Genomic DNA, 22,557 nt, shown 5'->3' on the forward strand with positions numbered 1-22,557 from the left:
ATAAATGTTAAAGCTATTAGTCATTCAGGAAACATAAAATCTGGGGTGACCAGTATGCAAATGCTCCAGATCTGGTCTAGTCTCATAAGACAGTTGGCAGTGGAGACAATGGTCTCACAAAGAAGAAAACGAAAGCTGAATTCCAGCAAAGAGTTTCCAACTATCGGGGAGATGACAAGCAAACATTTTAAGGTACATCGACTACATACCAAGTTCTGCACTCAGTAGGAGCTTCATACACCTCTTGCTGCTTTGTGAACACAGACGCATAATCTTCTGTGTAGACACTATTTGCCCCATTTTTTTTCAGATGTGGAAACAGGTTTCAAAACTGATTAAGTGACTCGAGAAGATTATGCAGCTAATATATGGTAGTCCTCTTCAAATTCTGCTTAGCCATGCTGCCTTCATCCCCCTAAAACTCTATTTCATTTTATGTAGTTGCAATAAAAACAATATAATGGTAAGAATCACTCTAAAAACAACAAAAGTATATAGCTGAGAGTTGAAGGGACATTTTCAGTGACCAACGCTGGGCTTTCCTCATTTTGGCTGTGGGGCTGCTAATAAGCTCGACCACAATTTCAAGTCTCCCATTTCCATTAATTTTTTAGGAATGTTAAGGTGGACTCAAAGAGAACCTGTCACTTTCTATAAAATAAACTGCCAAGTCTGATTTTTAAAATGACTATTTTGGTGGGAGTCTAGGAAAGAAAGTTTTAGCCAGACAGGAGGTACTGGCTGAGGCTTTGCATCTGGGCCTGCCACAGTCATGGTGATGCTGGGTATCAGCTCTCTATTCCTAATACAAATGTTATTTACACAGCAGAGACACACTGTCTGAGCCAATTAATACTGAATTTATGCAACTTTTGAGAACCTAGCATGACCTAGCAAGGAGATGCAGATCCCTGAAATTTCACTGAAAGGACAAAATCAAGGTCCAAGACTCCAAATTTTGACCTACTTTCCATAATCTGTTTCTGGGACAGGAGAGAGGTTGAAAAATGAAGAGAAAACATGCCCCAAAGTTGCATGGACTCATTATAAAGCCCGTGAGCAGTAATGGAAGGAAAGCCCTGGGAACTACCTACATATGCTTCATCTCCTGACCACCCACGGGCTGTGTGGCCCCAGAAGAATCTGTCTCCTCTCCAACTCCTGGGGTGTCACCACCTTGAGCAAAGTTCTCAAATGAGAACTTTCAGACATTTCTACCAAAGCAGCTCTAACTGATGAAGAGGACAAAAAACATAGAGGCATGGCAGCTCAGCAATAATTAATAACTTGTATTTTTCCTCTAAAAAGCCATGCCAACTTTGCCTTCTATGGCATTATACTTCAATGCTTCTATTAAGGGTTTTAAAAGGAGTTTTTCCCCAAAAGGCTTCAAGTAAAATTGATCCACAGAGGTGTGCTGAATTTATTCAGTAGCTGCAAGTAACCCTCACGCCCCCCTTAGCAGATCCATGTCATCTGGGATATCTATAATAGGCAGCGTGGCCTCACTCCCTCCACCTCTTGCTATTCATGCCCTGTGCAATTCCCTTCCATTATAATGGGCTGGGTCTAGTGACTCACTTCTGGTAAAGACAATGAGATAGAGGGAATACTGTGTCACTTCCAGGATTAGGTAATAAAAACATAGTGACTTGCATCTCGGGCACTTTCTCATACTCACTTACTCTGAGGGAAGCCAGCTGCCCTGGGAACTGCCCTCTGGAAAGGACAGCATGGCAAGAAACTGAAGCTGCCAGCCCAACCACCTGCAGGGAACTAAACCCTGCCAACAATTATGTGAGTGAACTTGGTAGTGCGTCTTCCCCAGATGAGCTTTCAGATGAGACTGCAGGTTCAGCAACACCTGGGCTGCAATGTCCCGAGAGACCTTGAGGCACCCATCAAAGCTGCTCCTACATATCTGACCTACAGAAACTATGATATAGTAAATGCTTCTTGATTTAAGGGGCTAAGTTTGAGATAATTTGTTACATAGTAATAGACAACTAATAAAATGCCCAGACCTAGGTTATTTTAATCTTATGTGTGTGTGTATGTGAGAGAGAGAGAGAACGCAAACACATCTCCTATAAGACATCCCTGGATTAAGGAAGAGCACAGAGTCCCCAGAGACTCAAACCCAAAGAGTCCTCTTGTAATTTTTAAAGGAAATAACAAAATCTGGCTAAGAAAATGATCAGATATGCTCAGAAACCACCTGACTGAGTAATTGCAGCCAGCCAAGACATTCACCTCTAACGGATGTGACCGGTGCTTTGCTTCCGGAGGAGACTAATACCTGATACTTCTGAGGACCAAAGAGGAAATATTACAACCAAAAGCCCTTGCTTACAGTCAACAATTGTACACTGGTATCAACAGAGGGAAATAATTTCCTTCCTGACTCCCACTGGGTCTGTCGTGCCTGGAGCAGAAGGTGTGATTATCTAACCAAACAAAGCAAGAAGCCAAGCGGGCTAGACTGTAGCTTCTGTGGAGCGGCTCAAGATTTGAGCCTCCCAGGTCTCCAAATTTACCTCCTGCCACCTCATGTTGCCTCAGGCAAAAATGGATGTGAAAAAGAATAATAATACACATTTCTATTTCCACCTTAACCATCCTTATTAAGCAAGGTTCCAGCTCCAGCTGCTTTCCAAGACTGAAGGTAAGTTAGTGCCCATCCTGTCCTGGGGAGGAGGGTACAGGGCTTGGCAGAAGGACGCACACTGAACAGGCGTTACGCACCGGGCCTGGGCTGAGCTCTTCTCTTACATCGCCTTTTTCTTTGTATTCAGGATGAGTCTTTAAAGAAGAACACGTCTGGACTGTATAGTTTACAAAACTGGTTGTCATTTAACAGAAGAAGCAGGCAGGGTGATGATTACCATGTCTAATTCTCACATTAGAAAAATGGGGGTAGAAGGGTGTGTTTTTGTAGGGTCGCCCATGTAATACTTGGGAGGCCATCCGGTGCCCAATCTTGCCATACTCACCAGCTTTTTATGGACTCACACACTTCTTAAGCCACACTGACCCCAAAGCCTCCTTCTGTCTGGTCATTCGTTTCATTCTCATACAACCACATAGTACAGCCTTCTCTGTGCCAGAATTCCCATAACTGCCCAACAGCGAGTTAGCCAGCACTGGACAGAAGGCCCCTCTGGCAAAGGACGCTCAGCACCTTCCCATGATCCTTTCCATTCATGATAATGCAGGTGCATGATTGTACTGTGTGCAGAGACCCTGCAAGACTCTGGAAACACACGTGTGAACAAGAGATGCTGCCCCCTTTCTGGCCAGGCTTTATGTCCTTGAAGGCCACAATGGTGTGTGCCTGGCACCCTGCCTTCTCCAGTCTCACTCTCGCAACAGCTCTTGGTGGGTATCACTTCTGGTCCTCGCAACATCTCTGTAGCAGTGATATAGCTGCTTCATGCCAACTTTGCCTATTCCAGCTACTTCATGAAGTAGCAATGAAAATAATTTTATGGTTGGGGGTCATCACAACATGAGGAACTGTATTAAAGGGTTGTGGCAGTATGAAGGTTGAGAACCACTACCAGCTATCTAATGTCCCTTTCAGAGGTGAAATAAGGACTGGAGACTGTCACTCTAGAGGGGCTCTGTCGGGAGTAAGGAGATTGTCAGAGGCCTATGGTTGCCCTCATAGCTTCTAGTCCCCTTTGTCTTTCCTAACAGCACCCAGATATTTTGTTAAGGGCCTACGTCTTCTTCACTATGCAGCTGTCATGAGGTGTGGGTGAGATTGTGTACAATTCAGTTTAAGGGAGCTCTGGTTCACACATGTAGTATAACCTTATTCTCTTAGCCTCAGTGACTGGTTCAGAAATGTACAGTAACCCACGCCTGTGAAAAATGGCAGACAAGGCTCTCTTATCCCCAAATGGGAAGAAAGATGCCATGGTCTGGGTTGCAGTAGGCAGCCATATTGTGACCATGAGGCCAAACATCCTGAGGATGAAGCCAACACAGGGAAGAAGGGAGAGGAGGAGCTCTACAGAGAAGCAGGGCTGGACGCCTGCTCAGACTGGCCTGAGGCCCACCCTCCCTCTGGACTCGCCAGTTTCCGGGTGTTCTAGATTCGCCGGATCACCCACCCACTTTGTTCCAGATACAAGACTCCATTAAGTGCTTCGTAAGGCTGCGTCAGCATTTTAGAGACAAAAGCCACTGCGGGCTCGTAACTGGCTACGAACAACACAAACTTCTGAGTCTCTTCCAGCTTGCTCCTCTCACAGCAGTGCCCTCCCACTTCAACCCAGCACACTTCAATGTTTTAAATCTAAGTGCAAGGCTTCATGTTTACCACCATTTAATTTTAAACACTGAAAAAAATAAAAAGCTAAAGCAGGTGACAAAGATTCCCTTTTAATCCTTCAACTGTAGGTTAAAGGGGAAATATTCCAGACCATGTTTGGAATTTTAATGGACTATAATGTTTAAGCACCAAACCAGTGATTTCCAGCTTTTTATGATATGCCGATCAAATTGCATGGAAAGTCAATTGTGCTTTTAAGACACATTGATTAAGAAAAGACAGAGTGACAAAACGCAACTGTAAACTCAGTCACTGTTTTAGATGAAATTAGGTTTTTTAATCATAACGACATCTGCCCTGTTTTAGAAAACTACACTGCAAATATGGCAAGGTCTATTACTTGCTCAGTTTAAAGCCAACACTTGGGGCATGTATGGATTGGCTGCAGCATGGACACCACAGTGCTAGAACCCTCAGTGCAAGCCTGGAGCTCCCAGTGTCACCTGAGACCTCACCAGAGCCCAGAGGATCACTGCACACCCCTGACTCCTTTCACTCCCCCATCTACATGATGTTCTATCCTAACCACTAAGACAGAAGTACTCCAAACACAACGGCCAGTTTTCCTTACCTGGCCACCATTCTCCTTTCTGAGCACACAACGAGATTCACACTCAGATCCCAAAGGACTTCTGGCAGGCCCTTTAGGACCAAGGTGCACACCCTTTGTCGAGGTAAATCTAGCCTCCCCTGCCTCAAAGGGCTGTTGGGAAAATATAATGAGATCACAAAAGAAGCAGCACCTTGCAGAGGGGTAAACAAGAGGCACTCAGTAATACGCTCTCTTTCCTCACACCTGCCTAGAACATGGACAATTTCACTGGTCTTTCAATATCAAGAAGGTTTCCCACCATGCCAATGGAAAGGAAGGGAGCAAAGCAATTATTGGCAACCTGAAATCATTACCCCGGGTCTCCTTCCCGTTTCCCCGCATGCCGCCTCCCGAGAGCTATGCCCTGCCTTTGCTTTGCCACACATCTCATTACCATTATTATAACTCGTCCATTGCTGATGAAATCAACTCAAGAAAAAAGAAAGAACATTTCGGTTCTTCTCTAGTTCTTAATCCATCCTATTTATGGGTGCCCATGCTTTAAATGGAAACCCCTGATTTTTTTTAAACTTATTATAATGTGTACATTGATTTTAAAAAAGAAAAGTCTTCTTTTCCGTGTAGGACTCACAATTGAGGAAAAACGTCTTCCTTCGGATGAGTGCTCAGTGGAATAACCGAAACAGCAGTGCACTGGGAATCAGGTGACCAGATCCTGTCTTCTGTCTCTGAGCCGCAAATTTCTCACCTGTGAAAATGGGAGAAGGCAGCTGCTTATGAACCTCTGAAGTCCTGCAAGTTTCAGAAGCTCCCAGAATGATAAAGTCTCTGGGCCATATTGGGAATGACACAGGCTCGAAATCCACCACTCTAGTGGGTTACTTTTATACTCACTCAGCCCCAACTCCGTCAGTTCCTGGCACTTTTATTCCACTAATTTTTTCAGAATAATAAGGAAAGAGAATCCGGGTGCCTCCGTGTTCCTATCTCAGCCCTTCATGTAAATAATGAAGGTGAAAGAGATAAACCACTTAGATACACTATGGACAAGAAAAAACATGAACAGATAAATCTGAACTGCACCAAATAAAAAAGAAATGAGTTTGGAGACAAATTTCAAACTATGGGATCTAATGTTCCTTTGGAGACTTAGTTTTCTTGCCTGAAAAATGAGAGCTGGTGGGCAGCAGAGAGGTAGACAATTTTGATACTTTCTGGCAAGGCCTTATGACAGGTTTCATTTCATTAAGAACTATTACTTTTTTGCTAAAGATTACACAATAAGTATTTCAACAGAGAAGTATTTCAGGGCAGTGGCTGTTATAAAACCTGTCTTTTTGTGTATTCAGGAGAAATTCACATACCATAAAAACTACCACACCCATTTTCATTGTTATTTCAAATATTATCTAACCAATCCTATAATTGTTTTGTGTGTAATATCTCATTCAGTCTTCAAATATCTATATAAGCTCAAAGTTGAGAGGAATCTTTAAAATGACCAACCTTCCAACTGACAGGAAAAGAACTCAGGGGTCGGGGAGGGAGGAAGAAGCCCCCCCACCCACCCCCAGGGAGCCCAGTGGTAGTGGCAGGTAGTCCAGGGATTACAACACTAGATCCAATTACCAATGACAGAGGACACCAAGACCCCTGCATAGAGGGATTTGCCATCAGTCACAAAACCAGTCACACCCAGAGTGAAAGCAGGACTGACACATCCAGGTGTCTGAACATCTGCCTCAAAGCTCACCCAGTGTATGTCAACAACAGAAAGAAAGTAGAAAAATGAAGCAGAATCAAGATGAGCCCAGAAAAGCAATGAGTTTCCTGAGAACCAGTGGTCTTCAAGGAATCAGAATGCTCAAAGCCATTTCTATGGAGATGAGACAGAGGTATCATTTCAAACTTGCTGTGGAATGGATTGCCAGGAGGCCAACATGGGATCCGTGGACAGCGCAATCCCAGAGAAGACAAAAAGGGAACCCCCACCCCCTGCCCCACGAAAGCAAAGCTTCTTGAAGAGAGACACAATCAAAACAGTTTCTTCATCAGCAGCAGCAAAGGCCAACTGACTTCCCATATTTCTAAAGTTCTCTGAAAGGAGAAGCACTCTACCCTCGACTCCAGGGATCCTAGGTCTCTCCTGCCTCCCTCCACGCACAAATCAAAGTGGTCTCACTTTTCCATTGCCAATTTCTCTTTTAATAATTTTTTTTCTTCTTTTCCATAAAGAGAATGAGCAGCTTTGCTAAAGAACCGCTGTGAAATGATTGAAGTTCCCATGCAAACAAACCATTAGCAAAGTTCAAATGCAATTTAAATTACCAGTTGTTAAAGTGCTCCTCAATTTCGCGGTAAGTTTCCAAGGAGAATTACATGCTATCTACTATTTAATTGGTTGTTTTCTATTTTTTAACATCCATTTATCCCCCACCCCACCCTTATATTTCAGAACTGTCTATAAAGGCTTCCCTTTAAAAAATTATACATTGTTGAATAGATTAAATCTAAAGATTGAAAAGTATCAGAGCAACAGCTCCAGGATTACGCAGCTCGGCAGAAATTGATGGTTTTGACGCCACAAACATGGGGAATTTTAAAATCTTAAGAATCACCTAGCATGGCCCTCACTCTTTAAAGATGAAGATGCTGAGGTTCCCATAGGGAATGGAGGGGGTGGACTGATGTCTCTGCCTGGTCAGTGAGAGATTCAGGACAAGAATCATAGCTCAAACCCTCAGCCCTCTGCCACCTTTTCACATGGTCGCCCATGAATGGTGAAGGAAAATGGTGAGAAATCATTAAGGAATTTGATTTTCTACCTGTATTTTTTTAAAGAGGATATAAAGCCCTCTTCAAGTACACAGCTGACCTCAAATGCAGAGATGAGCAACGTCAAATATCTCTCCAAAAGGCAAGAAAAGAAGTAAAAACTGATGAATGAGTACCGTCAAAGGAGCCCAAAGGAGACATCCTACCAGCAGATTTCTGGTACAGAAAGTCAAGCTTCTCATCTAGATTCATTCATTTAGTTACAGGACATCAAGACTGCAAGATTCCCACTATGTTTTCTGGCCCTGAACAACTGGTGGCTCCTAGAGGGAGAGGATAAAAAAATCAACAAAGCAAAATCAGGTCTTGTCACATCTGTAAATGGAAAGGATTTCTAGAAGCCTTCATGAATTCAGTGTGAAGTTTAAGGCTTTGATATTGGACTTTTGTTAAATCATTTTAACTGCTCTAAGCTCAAGATTCCCCGTCTACAAAACAGGGCTAATACCACCAACTTACCGTACTGTGTGACCACTTCCTTGGATCTATATCTGGTAGGTACAGAACAAAACTCTACATACAATATGCATCAATTCATGTTCACCCTCTTCCAGAATTTCTCTGATTTCTCCAAGCCTCTGGTTTTGTGGTTCTAATTTATTTTGACTAAAACTGAGTCTTATAAACCCTGTATATTTCCCCCAATTATATAAATTATTTGCCAATTAAAAAATAAAACACATCTATGAAAATGTATATATCTAAGTAATTAACATTGTAAATTCATTTATTGTACCAATTAAAAAACAAAACACATCTATGAAAACGTCTCTATCTAAGTATTTAACTTCAAAAGCAAACTATTTAAAAATAGCCTCCAAATCCAGTTTCTGAAACACGGTTGCTAATAAAATTTCAAGTTTATGTCCAAAACCCTATTTAAACTTTCTATCAACAACATGAGAAAAATTCCTCAATGGTACAGGGAGGTGATACACCTGCCCAGTGGTTTGGGGTTAGTAAAGGATAAAGCCAGGACTGAAACACAAGTTTTCAAAACCAAGCTCCATAATACAGGCTTTATTAATTTGTAGCCACAACTATAACATGACAGTTATTCTGCTAGAGGCAGAAATACACTGCTATTTTCATATTTCAAGGAACTCTGAGATGAAAAACAATGCCTACATTTTCAAACTAAAAAAAATAAAAATAAAAACAATGTTTGTATTAGAAGCATAGAAGTCCTTCCTGAATTGCACCCTGCTGTTGCATTCTTAAGTGAATAAAAAGCTCAGAGCCCTGGCACCGAGCAAACATATACAGGTATGTGGGAAACAGCCCTAAGAATGGTTAGCAATGAGTTGTTATCAGGCCAATTCAGAATTCTAATGGTTGGGTGCATGATCTAACAAACCATAGGGAACCCTAGCCTGGCCTTCTGAAACTTCTCTGGCCCAAATGTTACTTGACACAAGTTCTGCATTCAGAAACAGAGGTTTGTTAGCACCTCCTGTGCTTGGCAAGGCAGTGTGTGGTCCTAGCAGGTGTAGGCACTGAGTCAGCCATGCCGAGAACGCTGGAAGAGGCTCAATGGGGACACACGCCATAGAACAAAAGCACGCAACAAAAGCACAAGTCCATATAGTGTCCTTCTGAGACTCTGGAAGTTCTCTGCAGATGATGTGACTTCTAAACTAAGCCTGAACACCCAAAAGTATTTCCATGCATGAGGAGGCGGAAAATAGGACTAAGGAACACGATGTGCAAAGGCCTTTAGGAGAATGAGTTCAGGGTGTTCTCAGGGAAAGTGACTAATCTGGTGAAGCCAGGAACAGAGGACGTGGAGAGATGCAGCGGGCATGAGGCTGGAAAGGAATGCTGCAGCTAGAACGTGGAGCACCTGTGTACCAGGCTGAACCACTTGGATTCTGAAACTCATACGTGTTGCATTTGGGGAAATAACACAAAAGAAAGTTCAGTGGTAGAGCTATTCCTTTCAGAAATGAATCCCCTTGGAGTGGTTGGCTTCCAGCAGAGCAAGGGCAGGAGCATGCAAGCAGAGCGCCTTGAGAAGGCCCGATCCACAGAGAAGTTAGAGGAGAAGGCAGCTCTTAGAGGTGCTCCTAACTCACACCCAAAGGGACGTTTTCCTCTAAGATGGAAACTCTCACCCACAGAATAGACCCATTGAACACTGGGCAAGAAACCAAGGCTCCTGTTCCAAGTGGGATTGTGACTCTGCCTTCTAGAAAGTGCCAACCCCACCCAACTACTTGAATCAGAAGAAGATGGGCCTGAGACAGGCTCTGAACTTTTTCCTGTCTCTCAAGAAGCAGAAGCCACAGGCCCATCTGGCTCAAACCGCAGGTGCCTGAAGCTCCACATGACAGCGATCACGGAGCTCCAGACCAGGCCTGGCACCTTGGGAGCAGGGCATCCAATTGAGGGAGCCTGCACTGATGTCACCAGTCAGGTGGTATGGAATCCTCCTTTCCCTTAAAGGAGCCTTTCTAACAGCTTCCCTATGTCCAAGGCCTTAGGAAGATACAATGCACTCTCTGCCCTTAAAGAGCTCCCCAACCAGCAGGAGAGGTACAATACAAAGCAGGAAAGGGCACCGCAGAAGAAACAAAAATGCCAATCTTTATAACATGCTGTGACATAGGATGATGTCATAAGGACATGTAATGACAAGGGAAAAGGAAATTGTTGACAACTCCAGAGGCAGACTATTTTACCAGGAGACCGGGCAGCATACCGGACCCCTGTCAACATAACAGCTTTCAGAGGAAGCGTCCATTCTATCAGGTAGGCTCATTTGACAGAGGAGGAAACGCCAGCTCAAGAGGGTTCACTGACAGCTAGGAAGTACGACAGCCAGGATGCAAATTCAGATCCCACCCTCATAAGCCCAGCACGGTTGTACTCTGTTGCCTCATAGCTAGCTGTGGCGTGCATTAGCAGAACAGAGAGATTAGCAGAAAGACCACTTCTAGTACGGGAAAGTGGATGGTTGGGAGCAGATGGTGATCAGGGATTACTTCCTTCAGAAGGTGGCAGTTTACGGGAAGAGCAGGAGTTCTGTGGAAAGGGATGGGACAGGTCATCTCAGGCTAATAGAACAACATGAGCTAAGGCACGAAGATAAGAAAGCGCAGGGAATGTCTGGGGATTGGCAGGGGATGTGGCTGATTTCAGGATGAGTGAGCAGGGCCATCCAGGAAGTCCTCGGTGGTCCCAACCGGGATCTGGCCATGATAAGCCCTAGATAGCAGCAGCAGGAATTTTTGCTTAATGCTATTAAACACTGGAAAAGTAATAAATGTTTTACAGCAGAGCTGTGGCACAGTTTCAGTTTACCTGGGATTCTGTGCTCCAGTGGGAAGGCTATGCCTTTCAGGGGCTGGGCCAGATCAGGAATAATGGGCCCTTGGGTCCTTTCACGTCAGGGTACAGAGGGCCACTGTAAACTGGCTATGACTTTGGGGGTAAGAAAGTCTGTACCTATTTTGTGGATCTTGACCTCCTTGAGACTCATTAAATTCCAGGCCCCAGTTCTAGCCAGAACGCGAGTTACCTTCAACTGGCAAACACAGCATGGAGAACAGGGCAGGAGAATGGACGCAAAGGAACTGCTCTTGGCTCTTGAATCCTCTGCTTATTAACTACAGAATTTTGAGGAAAAGCACTTCCTTTTAACAAAGGCACAGTTTCTTCCTTCGTAAAATGGAAACCACATACGTACATAGCTAAATTCTTGTAAGAGCAATTAATTTAATGAGATTAAACATGAGGACGAGTGTTTGTACATGAAGGCTAATGTGTCTAGGACAGACGCTCCCCTTGAAAGCCACCATGCCGACAAGGGTAGCTTAAAAACTGCCCAATCCTCCTGGCGAAGTGGTCTAAATCTGGAGTTGTCAACAATTTTCTTTTCCTCTGTTGAAAATTGAGCTGTATTCCCCAGGCAAGTCATTACATCTTTTTGTGCCAAATTGTTTTCATCTTTTAAATGACCCAATAATCCCACTTTGGGCAATATACATAAGGGAATAATCCAAAAGGAAAAAAAAGAAGGCAATTTGTTCAGAGATGTTATTCATAGTGCTATTTCTAGCTCTTTATATATCCCCCTATTATAGCACTTATCTCACTGTGCTGTAATTATCCACTCCCCTTCCATACGCCTCCAAATTATCTTTGAATCAATCCCCAGCACCTAGCACAATGCCTGGCATACAGTAAGAACTCAATAAATGTTTGTTGACTAAATGCATGGGTAATATAAAAGAAATTTTAAAAGAAACTCCAGTGAGCAATAGCAAACACTGTTTTTAACAGATGATGTTAGATTGATTTTTTTTTTAAGCTGATAACTAGATACTGCAAACTCTTTAAAGAGGAATGTGTGGAGAAAGCTCAGGAATGAGTTTTAGATAACTTAGTTTGTGATTTTGTAGCATCTCTGGACTCAGGCATAAGATTGCCATCAAATGCCCCAAGGGACTTGGTCACACAGGAGGATGCTCTGACCTGGTGGCTGAGGACAGAGCTTGGTCAGGAATTCTGGATTCTCAACCTGTTTCAGCCACTACCTTGCTGCAGGACTAAATCGTCTAACTTCTTGGAGCCCAGTTCCTCCACTGAAAAGCAGTATTTGCAGGAAAGCCCAGCCTATTAAAAGGAATGAGAGAGAGCCAGCAAAGACCAGCAAGTGCCAGTTCACATGTAAATGAGAAAGGAGTGCTGGGAGGTGCCCTGGGTCCTCCAGCCAGGAGGGCCTCTCCCACTGAGCTTCCAATCTCACAAAAGGGCTGAAGGCGCCCCACCACGGAGTCCAAAAGGAGGCCGAATTTCTGCAAGAACAGACAACACATCAAGAAAAAAATACTATGTTAAATACAGCCCATAAAGTCAACATCACTCTTAATGTTCCTGATTCTTGGTGGGAAAGAATGTTTTACAAAAATACCCAGGAGAGCAAAGGAAGCTGTATGTTCTGCTGGGCTGCTTCTGGGGCGTTCCAGCAGCTCTCAGCCGGGAATTCAGAGGCAGGAAGCCGCTGTCCTCTGCTCCCTGGTCAGAAGCTCAAGGTTAAAAACCAAATGGGAGGTGGGGGATGTATGTTCCCTGGCCCTAGAATCCCAGCTGCTTGTCTGTGTAGCCCCCGCACTGTACACATTTTCACCTTCCTCTGGGTCTTCCAGATTCCTGCCCATTGAGTGTGACGCTTCTCTGAAGGTAATTACACCTGATACCCTACAGACGATTGCTCCAAAATCTGTCTTAGAGGTTTTCTGCTGCCCCACTTCCACTGCCCTAGTCCTACTTACCACCACCTGGGTTACAGCAAAGGTTTCTTCCGAACCTTCCTGCTTCTACTCTTGCCCCACCTACAATCCAGCTCCCCACACAGCAGCAATAATGATGCTTCTGAAATGTAACTTGGATGGCTCTCAGATGCTGCATAGGTCTCTCCCTCAGTAACACCTTCTAGCCCTGCTGGCTCTCCTCTCCTGCTTCTCCCCAGGTAACCCGTGACCTGCCAGCACACCAGCCTCCTTTGGTTTCTCAAACACAAACTCCTTCCCACTTGACAGCCTTTGCAGGGAGTCTCCACTGCCTGCAAAGCGTTTCCTCTGACTTTCACACAACTGCCGCCCTGTACTCAGATCTCAGCTTACACATCACCTCCCAGAGCCCGTCCCTGCACTCAGGCTGCAAGACCCTGCACTCTGCCCTGGGCTCACTCCTCTGCCTCCTCCCGCAGCCACACTGGGGAGGGAGCTGCAAGGCATCCTTGCTCCCCGTGCCTTATTCTTGGCTCTAAATAGAGCACTGGCAGTGCCCGGGACAGTGCCCAGAACCTAAGGGGGAACTCAGTAAGTACTCACTAAAATTAAAGGAATAAATGCCACAGATGGAAGGAACCTGACAGGTTATCTACAGGAAAAGCAGCCCACCACCGTGTCCAACATCCTGGGCTTTGGAGCCAAACAAACATGGATCACTGTGCTTGCACTCAAGTGCTGCGGGGCTTGGGCAAGCTCTCTCACTTCTTTGGGCCTTACTTGTATCAAAGATAAAATGGGAGATAATAGCACCTGCCTTGTGGGCATATTGGGGAAACTGGAGATAAACCATGTGGAGCCAGCGTACCCCTCAGCACAGACTAAATGTCCTCTGTCATCAACAGCAAACTCACCTTCCAGGTGGGAAAAGAGAGACTCAGAAAGGAAGGGGCATCCCCAAGCAAAACAGAGGCAGAGTCAGGTCAGAAAATCACATCTCCAGCTTCTGCCCTATTCCACACACCTAATAATAACTAAAATACTAAAACATTATGCCATTTGTTTATGCATTCTGCTTTGTTCCAGAACAGATCTGAAGTGTCTGACCAAAGATCCCAAAAGTACATGAATTTTTAAAATGAGAAAATGGAATTGAGAGATTAGAAAAAACAGTAAAGAAAAAGGGAAAGATATCCAAAAAATAAGAGCCATGAGTCTCATACCATTTGCTAGAAGTAGGCTTCAAATTCAGCTCTGAGTTGCCCAGAGGCCAAAGGAACATATCTGTGTCCAGCCCTTAGGAGCACTTGGTTTATAGACGTGTCACAGCCATGTGTGAGGTGAGGAAGTATCACTATCAGTTGGGAATCACCCTGGTTTGTCTGCCACACTTTTGCCTACCACACTCTGGATTGTAGTGCATCCAATATGCACTCTGATGTCAAACTACTTGAGTTCAAGCCCATCTGCCACTGATTACGTGGCTTTGGGCATCTTACTTAACCTTGTGAAGCCTCAGGCTGTTCTTCTTCTGTGACATAGAGGTAAAAAATAGTATCTAAATGGATAAACAAAATGTGACATCCAATACAAAGGATTATTATTCAGCCTTAAGAACTAACACATCCTGCAATAAGGATGAACCCTGAGAACATTACATTCAGTGAAATAAGCCAGACACAAGAAGACAAGCAACGTATAAGTCCATCCAGGTGAGGGACCCTCAGGTAGTCAGATTCATAGAGGCAAAAAGTAGAGTGGTGGTTGCCAGGGGTTGGGGAAGGAAGAATCGGGAATTGTTAGTTATGGGTAGAAAATTGGAGCTTTGCAAGCTGAAAAAAGTTCTGGGGATTCACTACACACCAGTGTGAATGCGCTGAACACTGCAGAGCTATACAAGGGCTGTCCGGGAAGTGCCTGGCCACAAAGGTCTCTAGTTTTTGTAGTACGTGGCTGGATACTTTCTGGACATCCCATGTATGCATGAAAATGGTTAAGATGGTAAACTTTATGGTAATATTTTAAAAATAGCACCGACTCACAGGCAGCTGTAGGGGTGAGTGCACAGGGCCTGGTCCATGACCGAGACATGTCAGCTGTCCACATTAGCAGTGTGAGTGTTCATACTGGTATTATAACTCCGACCTCAGCACCCATCCCTCAGGACCACAGGAGAACTTCGCAGGCTTTCACGTCTCAAGGCACGTCTCTCCCTTCTCAGGGACCAGGAGGGCCCCCCAGTTACTACCCAGCTGCAGGTGGTCAGAGGAGGGGACAAGTTGCAGGCAGCTTCCTGGGAGTCCCGTGCCAGTGCCCTCTTTCTAGCTGCGTCAGAGCTACTGAGAGACCCATTTCCCTCACCTCTCAACACCGGCCAGGACAAACGTGGGTCCCAGAGAGCTTCTGCTCTGTCCCATCTGCCACTTGATGCCAGTGCCATCAAAGCGCTCCGCCCAGACACAGCTCTGCCTCTTCCCTGCACTGGAGAAGGGGGATCCTGCAGGTTGTCTGGAAACTGAGCTGACTACAAAAAGTTACTCATTATGGCTAAGTAACAGCTGGGGTGACGTACTAGTGGGGTGACCTCCAGGTCTCTATCCTGCATTGATCGCCTCGAGGCTAAAAGAGTGGGGGTGTGTGTGTGTGTGTGTGTGTGTGTTTAAAACCTCCTCAGAATCAGGGCTCACCTGTGAATGGAAACACTCCTCCAGAATCCTCACAGCTTCAGGAAGAGTGGCAGTGGCTTAGATAGATAGAAAGCCCTGCTCAGTTCCTCTCATGGCCCATTCATTATTTCCACCTCCACAGATGAAATGGAATAAAGGACTATGCTATGCAGTTGTGCCTTTTGGAAAAGCTGTCATCTCCTTTGAGGAAGAAAAAGATAGAGGCAGCAATGGGGAGCAGAAGGCCACATTCAAACTATATTCACATGGCCAAAAGGAGGAGGTAAGAAAAAAAAATGAGGAAGAAAAAGAATTAAATTAAAAGAAAAAAAATCCAGCCATCTGTGCCTACGTAACAGGCTAGAAACAAGTCTGAACAAAAAGAAGTAGGTTCTAGCCCTTGGTCTCCCACTCACTGGACAGGTAAGTATGGGAACTCAAGCGTCTCCCAATTTTCTCACCTGCAAGAAAGGAGGCAGCTTACGGCTAGTGGAGGAAGAATGAACTGAGGGAGGGGATCTGGGCGCCAACGCGACCTAACTGGCCACGTGTCTCCAGGGAAAGTGAGGTCCCTGGGCCTCCACTGGCCATTATGCTTTGTGAAATGAAACTGATACTCAGATAATCTCTGAGACTCCTTGCAACTCTGACGATGCATCAGATCCACACCAGACCCTGCACATAAGGTATTTAGCCCAGACTGCTGATGCCCCACAACTCTTACACATCAACATTTCACATATTCTCAGTCCAACCACAACTGCTTTTCAAGCGAAAACCACCCCTCCTCAAATGTCCACAAACATCCCTTTTGGCTTAGCAATCACACATATGACAACATTCCCTAATTATCTTTCTACCCAACTCAAGCTTGGCCTCATGTGGGAGGAAATATCCGTCTGACTTTTTTTTTTCCTTCAAATAGAATTTTTCCTTAGGCAGACCTTGTCTCTCAACCTCACTGTAACTACTCCCCTGGGAAAGCAGCTGTCCACACCCACAAATTAAAGCTACCAGTACCCCTAGCAACATGTCCTATCACCGTGCAAGCAAGCCGACCACAGGCCGAAAGCCCCAGTCTCTGAGTAGAAATGCCACCGGCCTGGCAGAAAGGGTGTACTCACTAGACGTCCAGCCCCACAGGCAGCTGGCCCTCCGCTGGCCCTCACTGCCTCTCACAGGCCCACAGTCCACTGCAAGACACAGCAAAGAGGTGGTCCCGCAGCTCAAGGGGAGCAGAACTGAGACACTCTCTCCTCAGCTTCCAGGGGCTGAGGAATGGAGGGGGAAGGGTGAGGGCGGGGGAGGGGGACGACTTTGTTTCTGGAAACAAGAATTCAAATTCTGCTTCTCCTAAACCCTGAGTCACCTCCTTCTCTTCCAATAGATCAGTGTGGTGGGTAAACATTTCCAAATATGGAAAAGCAGCCCAGAGGATGTCAGAAAAATCACCCTTCTCTCCTCTGGCACTTGAAGAACATGCCCCACTTAGACAGAATTCCTCACTCAGAGTAAACTATTAACCCCCACCGAGGTGGAGTCTCAGCCCTTCCTTCCCCGACTTGGTTCAGGGAAAAGCCTCCCCAAACCAAATAAGGAAGTGACTGGTTTGAAAGGCTCTACTCCACCTTAGGAAGGAGAGTATCCAGAAAGGGACTACATCTATGAGATCTATTAATTTGGGAGGGATCTGGGAGTCATGTACCTGAGAAGGTTGGCAAGAATATAGTTCAAGATTTCTATGCGGGTGGCTGAGTCCTAAAATAACCCGTCCTCTCGGGCCTCCATCCTTGACTCTCTCGGACTCAGAGTCCTCCCAGAAACTTAGTTTTCTGTGGGTTCTTGGGGTAGACACCAGGCTTGAAGATTCAGAATAAAACCAGACTATTGAGAGAATATTGTTGCGGAAAGAGAGGTGAACTGTCCGGTTAAATTGGTAAAATTAATTCCAACCCTAAGGTTCTGTGATGGCTAAGTTGGACCAGGGAAGACAATCAGGAATGAATCTGATCTAAAATGACTCCGGACTGAGTTAGGGGAGTAGAGAGAGGAGGTGTGAGGAGGGAGGGAGGGGTCTGCTCAGAGAAGGGACATCAATTACCATCCCTGGATTCCTAGTGGCTCTACTGCCTGGTGTGGTAAGATTCTGCTGTTGGCTGCAAACACTTTCTGAGAGTCAGAGGAGCCTTTTTATTTTATTTTATTTATCACCCATTACCTGGCCTTCCAGCATGACTCAGGATCCTGGTTCTCACCCCCAGGGAGTCTTCAAGCTACAAACAGAACTACTCAAGAGAAGAGGGGACCCCCTATGCTCCAGTCAGTCACTCATTAGGATTTTAGACAAGTCAATTTTCCTCCTGTAGCTTCCACGATTTCATTTACAAATGGGGCAGATGTCTAGAAATTGTTCAACTATGTGCTCTGAAAACACCTTCTACTTGGTCTGTCCAACTAGTCATTATGCATTTATTTTGCTTATTTTGTTTTAACAAGCTTGCCACAAGCCAACATTTCTTATTTATTGCATGTTTAATAAATGAACACAAATACCAGTGACTACAAAAATAGATAAGGAAACAGGATCAGAGAACCTTCACCACATACCAGAACCAGAACTCAGCACAGGGCTATTGCCATAGCTGTTGTTACAGGGAAAAAGCATGGTCCTTATCTGCCAGGATCGTCCCTTCCAATGCTCCAACAGGAGCATTTCAGCAGAGGAAAAAGATACTGTACAGAAAAGAGCTACCTCTCGATGGCCTAGAAACTCTTAAAACAAGGTGAGGCCTAGAAACTCTTAAAACAAGGTGAGCCAGGAGACAGATATGAGAAACAAAATGAAAGACCTTAAATGTACCCTCCATCTTCCAAACAACATCTGGAGATCAGTTTCCACACACACAGAGGGACCCTGTGCCCCCCTTAATGTTTGTGTGCCTCTCTTCCTCCTTCCACTGGCTCTGGAATCTCAAGATAAGAAAAACCCCTAAAGGCCACTGAGCCCAAAGCCTGCCCCTGTCACCAATCTCCCCATGGTATTCCTGAGGTCTGCAGTGAGGCAAACATCATTATCTCTGCAGCTGCTAACTAATTCCACTTTGCACCCAAAGTTCTTCCTTACATGGAGCCCAAATCTGGCTCCCTGGTCTTTAAATCCCTTGTCGTCATCCTGTTTCTTAGGACCATGTGTTAACTATGTCTCATAGGTTTGCAATTTTTATAGATAGATGTGAATAGCCATCCCTCAGTCTCTGTGGGGGACCAGTTCCAGGGACCTGCAAGGACACTGAAATTCCTGGATACTCCAAGTCCTTTATATAAAACAAAGTAGTATTTGCATATAACTGAAACACATTCTTCCATATACTTTAAATTATCCCTAGATTACTTATAATACCTCATATGATAGATACTATACAAATGGTTGTACTGGGGGTTTTTTGTGTGTTTTGTTCTCGCTTTTGTTTCTTAGAGATGGGGGTCTCACTGTGTCACCCAGGCTGGAATGCAGTGGTGTGATCATAGCTCACTGCAGCCCCAAATTCCTGGATGCACAGGCTCCTCCCACCTCAGTCTCCTGAGTAGCTGGAGTTAAATGTGCAAGTCACCATACCTGACGAGTGTATGGTTTTTTATTTGTATTATTTTTTAATTGTTGTATTATTATTTTTTTAAATATTTTTGGGTTGTGGTTGGCTGAATCCATGGATGTAGAACTCATAGATACGGAGGGCTGACTATATGTAGAAATGAAGCTGTCTGAGATCTCCATCCTCAGAGATGTCTCCGCCCTCAGTCACTCTGACTGTTCTCTTGATCACATCACAGTGCTGACTCCAAATGCATTTGTTGCCAACTTGAAATCCTTTCTTTTGTTTTTTTCCAGTGTGCTACTACCGTTCAGCAATCCATTCACCATATGCACTGCTGGCCTTGTGAACTCATGAAATTACCAGGCAGAGGTGCTTCTCGAGCTTAGCTGAAGAAGACAGACCCACCTCTATGCCCCTGCCCAGACTACGTTCCTGCTATCTGAGGAGGAAGCTCAGGGATGCAAATCTCATCCCCTAGTCCCTCTGCTGCTCTCCTGTCCTGCAAGACCCAAAACTGTTTCTGAGAGAGAGAGATGTGTAAGAAAAGAGGGTCTTGTCAACACAATTCAGAATAACAAAGCAGGTGGCAGGCAGGACAGCAAGGTCAATTTGCTAATCACAGGGCTGGGAGCTTGTGATCCCTAACAATTCTATTCTAGCACCATTCTGGAGACCTCAGTGTCTTTTTAAAAAGAGAGGAAAAATGTTATTTCCTTCCACAGTCCGGATGACACTGTTTGAAACCAATGAAATCCATGTAGTAGGACGCCTCTCCTTACTAGTTATGCTTTCCTGTTTACTAAATGCTTTCCCAGATAGTCTCATTTATTCTCTCTGACAACTACTTCCAGAGGTAGGGTTATACCCAATTTAGCGACAGGAAAACTGAGGCTCAGGGAGGTTGAGTATATTTCAAGGTCACACCCCCAGTAAGTAGTACAAGGAGCACTGGTTTAGGAGTTAAGACTACTTGAGATTCCAGTTCCAGTCCTGCTCCATGCTGTTTGACCTCTGGCTAACTGTTTAACTTTTCTAAACGTCAGTTTCTACACCTGTAAATTAGAGATTAAAATAACCACTCTGCCTCCCTCTCAGAGCAGTTACAAGGATCATATGAGATAATGAGAGTGAAAGCCCTCTGGAAAAGGGAAGGCATTATAAAAGTGTAAGGGATTACTGTGTGATTACTTGTAAATGACTGTGCATTCCATTACAAATACAAAAAGCAGTGAGGTCATTCGCAAGACAAAGAAACAGTAAGGCCGCAGGAATTAAAGGGAAATGATTCCGTGTTCCACAGGGCTGTGTCTATATGCTGCTCACTCGCGCACTTCCAGGCGTAGCAGCAGCTGTCAGATTTTCAAACTCCATGTCACATTTGTCCACAGGACGGCTCAAGACAAAAATCTCCCTTCTGAGCTAAAAGCAAATGCTGGGCCAAAAGGAGGTAATAGAGATGGACATCTGAAGGACCCCTGGTGAATCTCAGTTCCGGAAACACGGCCTGCGATGTTTTCCTTGGAGGAGCTGTTAGAAACACAGGCTCCAGCCTTTCTGAAATAAGTCCGTGGGGAAATAAACATACAGTAAGGAGCTATCTACCAGAGAGCAGGGAGGAAGCGCCCAAGCATGAATTAATCAAGGGCACAAGGTATTTCAACCTGCAGATACCAAAAGGATAGACATCTCCAGCCCATTAAACCTCCCAGCCCAGCTCACAGAAGCTCCGCCTGGAGTTCTGGCAGCCTTGGCAGTGGCGACCCACCCGCTGGGCCAGCAGATGAGGCTCCTTCACATACCTAGAGGTCTTGCTGGAGATCACCTGGGGCCACAGGGAACCCCAAGGGGAGCTGGTCTGGCTTCCTTCAGGCCTCTCAGGATTCTCTTCAATTCCTGCAAAAAGCCAAGACATCACTGCCATTTACAGGGAGGCCAAGTTCGCCCAGAGATCCATTTCTAAGACTAATGAGCACCCAGCTCCATGGTGATTGTTTTCTGGTTGGCATTTTATCATGTGCTTTGAAAAAGGCACTAAGTGAATGTATTGCATAGCTGTGTGAGCACCTGCTATGTGTACGTGCTCGGGTCTCCAGGGATACAACAGCAAAGGGCTGTGAGATGCAGACAATGTCAGGCCTTGTGCAAGAAAGAGGTGACTGTAATGACAGACAGGGATCCCTCACAATGCAATGCATGGGTAGACTTTGGGGCTAGGTATGAAACGTGGGACAGATGGTGCAGGTGAAGGAGTAAAGGGCATTGCAGGCAAAAAGGACTTGAACCCCAGCCACGCCCACAAGAAGATATGTCCAGGAAACAGCAAGATAGGAGTCAAGCTGAGTCACAAAATGCGTAGGGCTTGGCACCCATAGTGCAGTAGTTAGAGCGCCACCCACATACATCGGGGCTGGCGGGTTCAAACCCAGCCCGGGCCTGCTAAACAGCAATGACAACAATAACAGCAAAATAGCCTGGAATTGTGGAGGGAGGCTGTAGTCCCAGCTACTTGGGAGGCTAAGGCAAGAAAATCACTTAAGCCCAGGAGTTTGAGGTTGCTGTGGGCTGTGACACCACAGCACTCTACCCAGGGTGACATAGTGAGACTCTGTCTCAAACAAAAAAACCAAAAAAAAAAAAAAAAAAAAAGTATAGGCCAGTAGTGCAAGAAGCCAGCAAATGGGTGGAAATAAATGGAGGTAACTCTGTTAGAAAGGTAGACTGGAACTAAATTGTTGTCTGAGAAGGTGTTGGATCTACTTCTTAAAGGAGGGGTTTTGTTTTATTTTGTTCTTTGGTTGAGAAGCAAAGCTCTGATTTTGTTTTACTTTGTTCTTTTTCGAGAAGGAAAGCTCTGATTACACTATCAAGGGGGTTAAGAAAATAGGTTCTTTAACTCCTCACTGCCAAATACTAATAACAAAAAAACAAACTATAATTTAATGAGTGTTTATTCTGTGCTAGGCATTGTACTAACAGCATTACCACATTGTTGTACTAAGCACATCATCTCATTTAATCCCAGCAACAACTCTGTGAGCTAGGCAGTCTCACTCCCATATTACAGGTAAGGAGTTAAACACTTAAAGGAAAAGCAAGACGTAGGAGGCCAGGATTCAACCCCTTGCAATTATATATCTAATCTGAACTCCCCAATTCCCCCTCTTTCCCACTGCCCAGATTTATTTTTTCCGTCTCATTGCTATGAGATAAAATCTTCTGCTATAACTAAGCAGGCATGACAATCATATGTCGTAAACATAACGATCTCCCAAAATAGTTGATAAAATTCCTTATTTGTTTCTGTCTCTCCATCAGGCCCTTGGGATCAAGAACC

The 22,557-nt window shown here is 44.9% G+C and overlaps 1 protein-coding gene across 6 annotated transcripts in view; it reads right to left on the minus strand.

The window, feature by feature from the left end:
• The window catches only part of LPP (LIM domain containing preferred translocation partner in lipoma), a 686,984-nt gene that overhangs the window by 616,821 nt on the left and 47,606 nt on the right, over window positions 1-22,557 (minus strand). For 5 of the 6 annotated variants that reach the window (XM_023514815.1, XM_023514819.1, XM_023514816.1 and 2 more), the window contains exons 2-3: window positions 21,023-21,116; window positions 5,524-5,640 (exon numbers count right to left, since the gene is read on the minus strand). The gene's annotated coding sequence lies outside the window, so the exon portion shown is untranslated. The remainder of the gene's footprint in view (window positions 1-5,523; window positions 5,641-21,022; window positions 21,117-22,557) is intronic. The other variant, XM_023514821.1, reaches the window with a different exon arrangement.

The sequence above is a fragment of the Otolemur garnettii genome, unplaced genomic scaffold, assembly GCF_000181295.1.
Source record: "Otolemur garnettii isolate 467f Iridium unplaced genomic scaffold, OtoGar3 scaffold00060, whole genome shotgun sequence".
Classification (NCBI taxonomy): domain Eukaryota; kingdom Metazoa; phylum Chordata; class Mammalia; order Primates; family Galagidae; genus Otolemur; species Otolemur garnettii.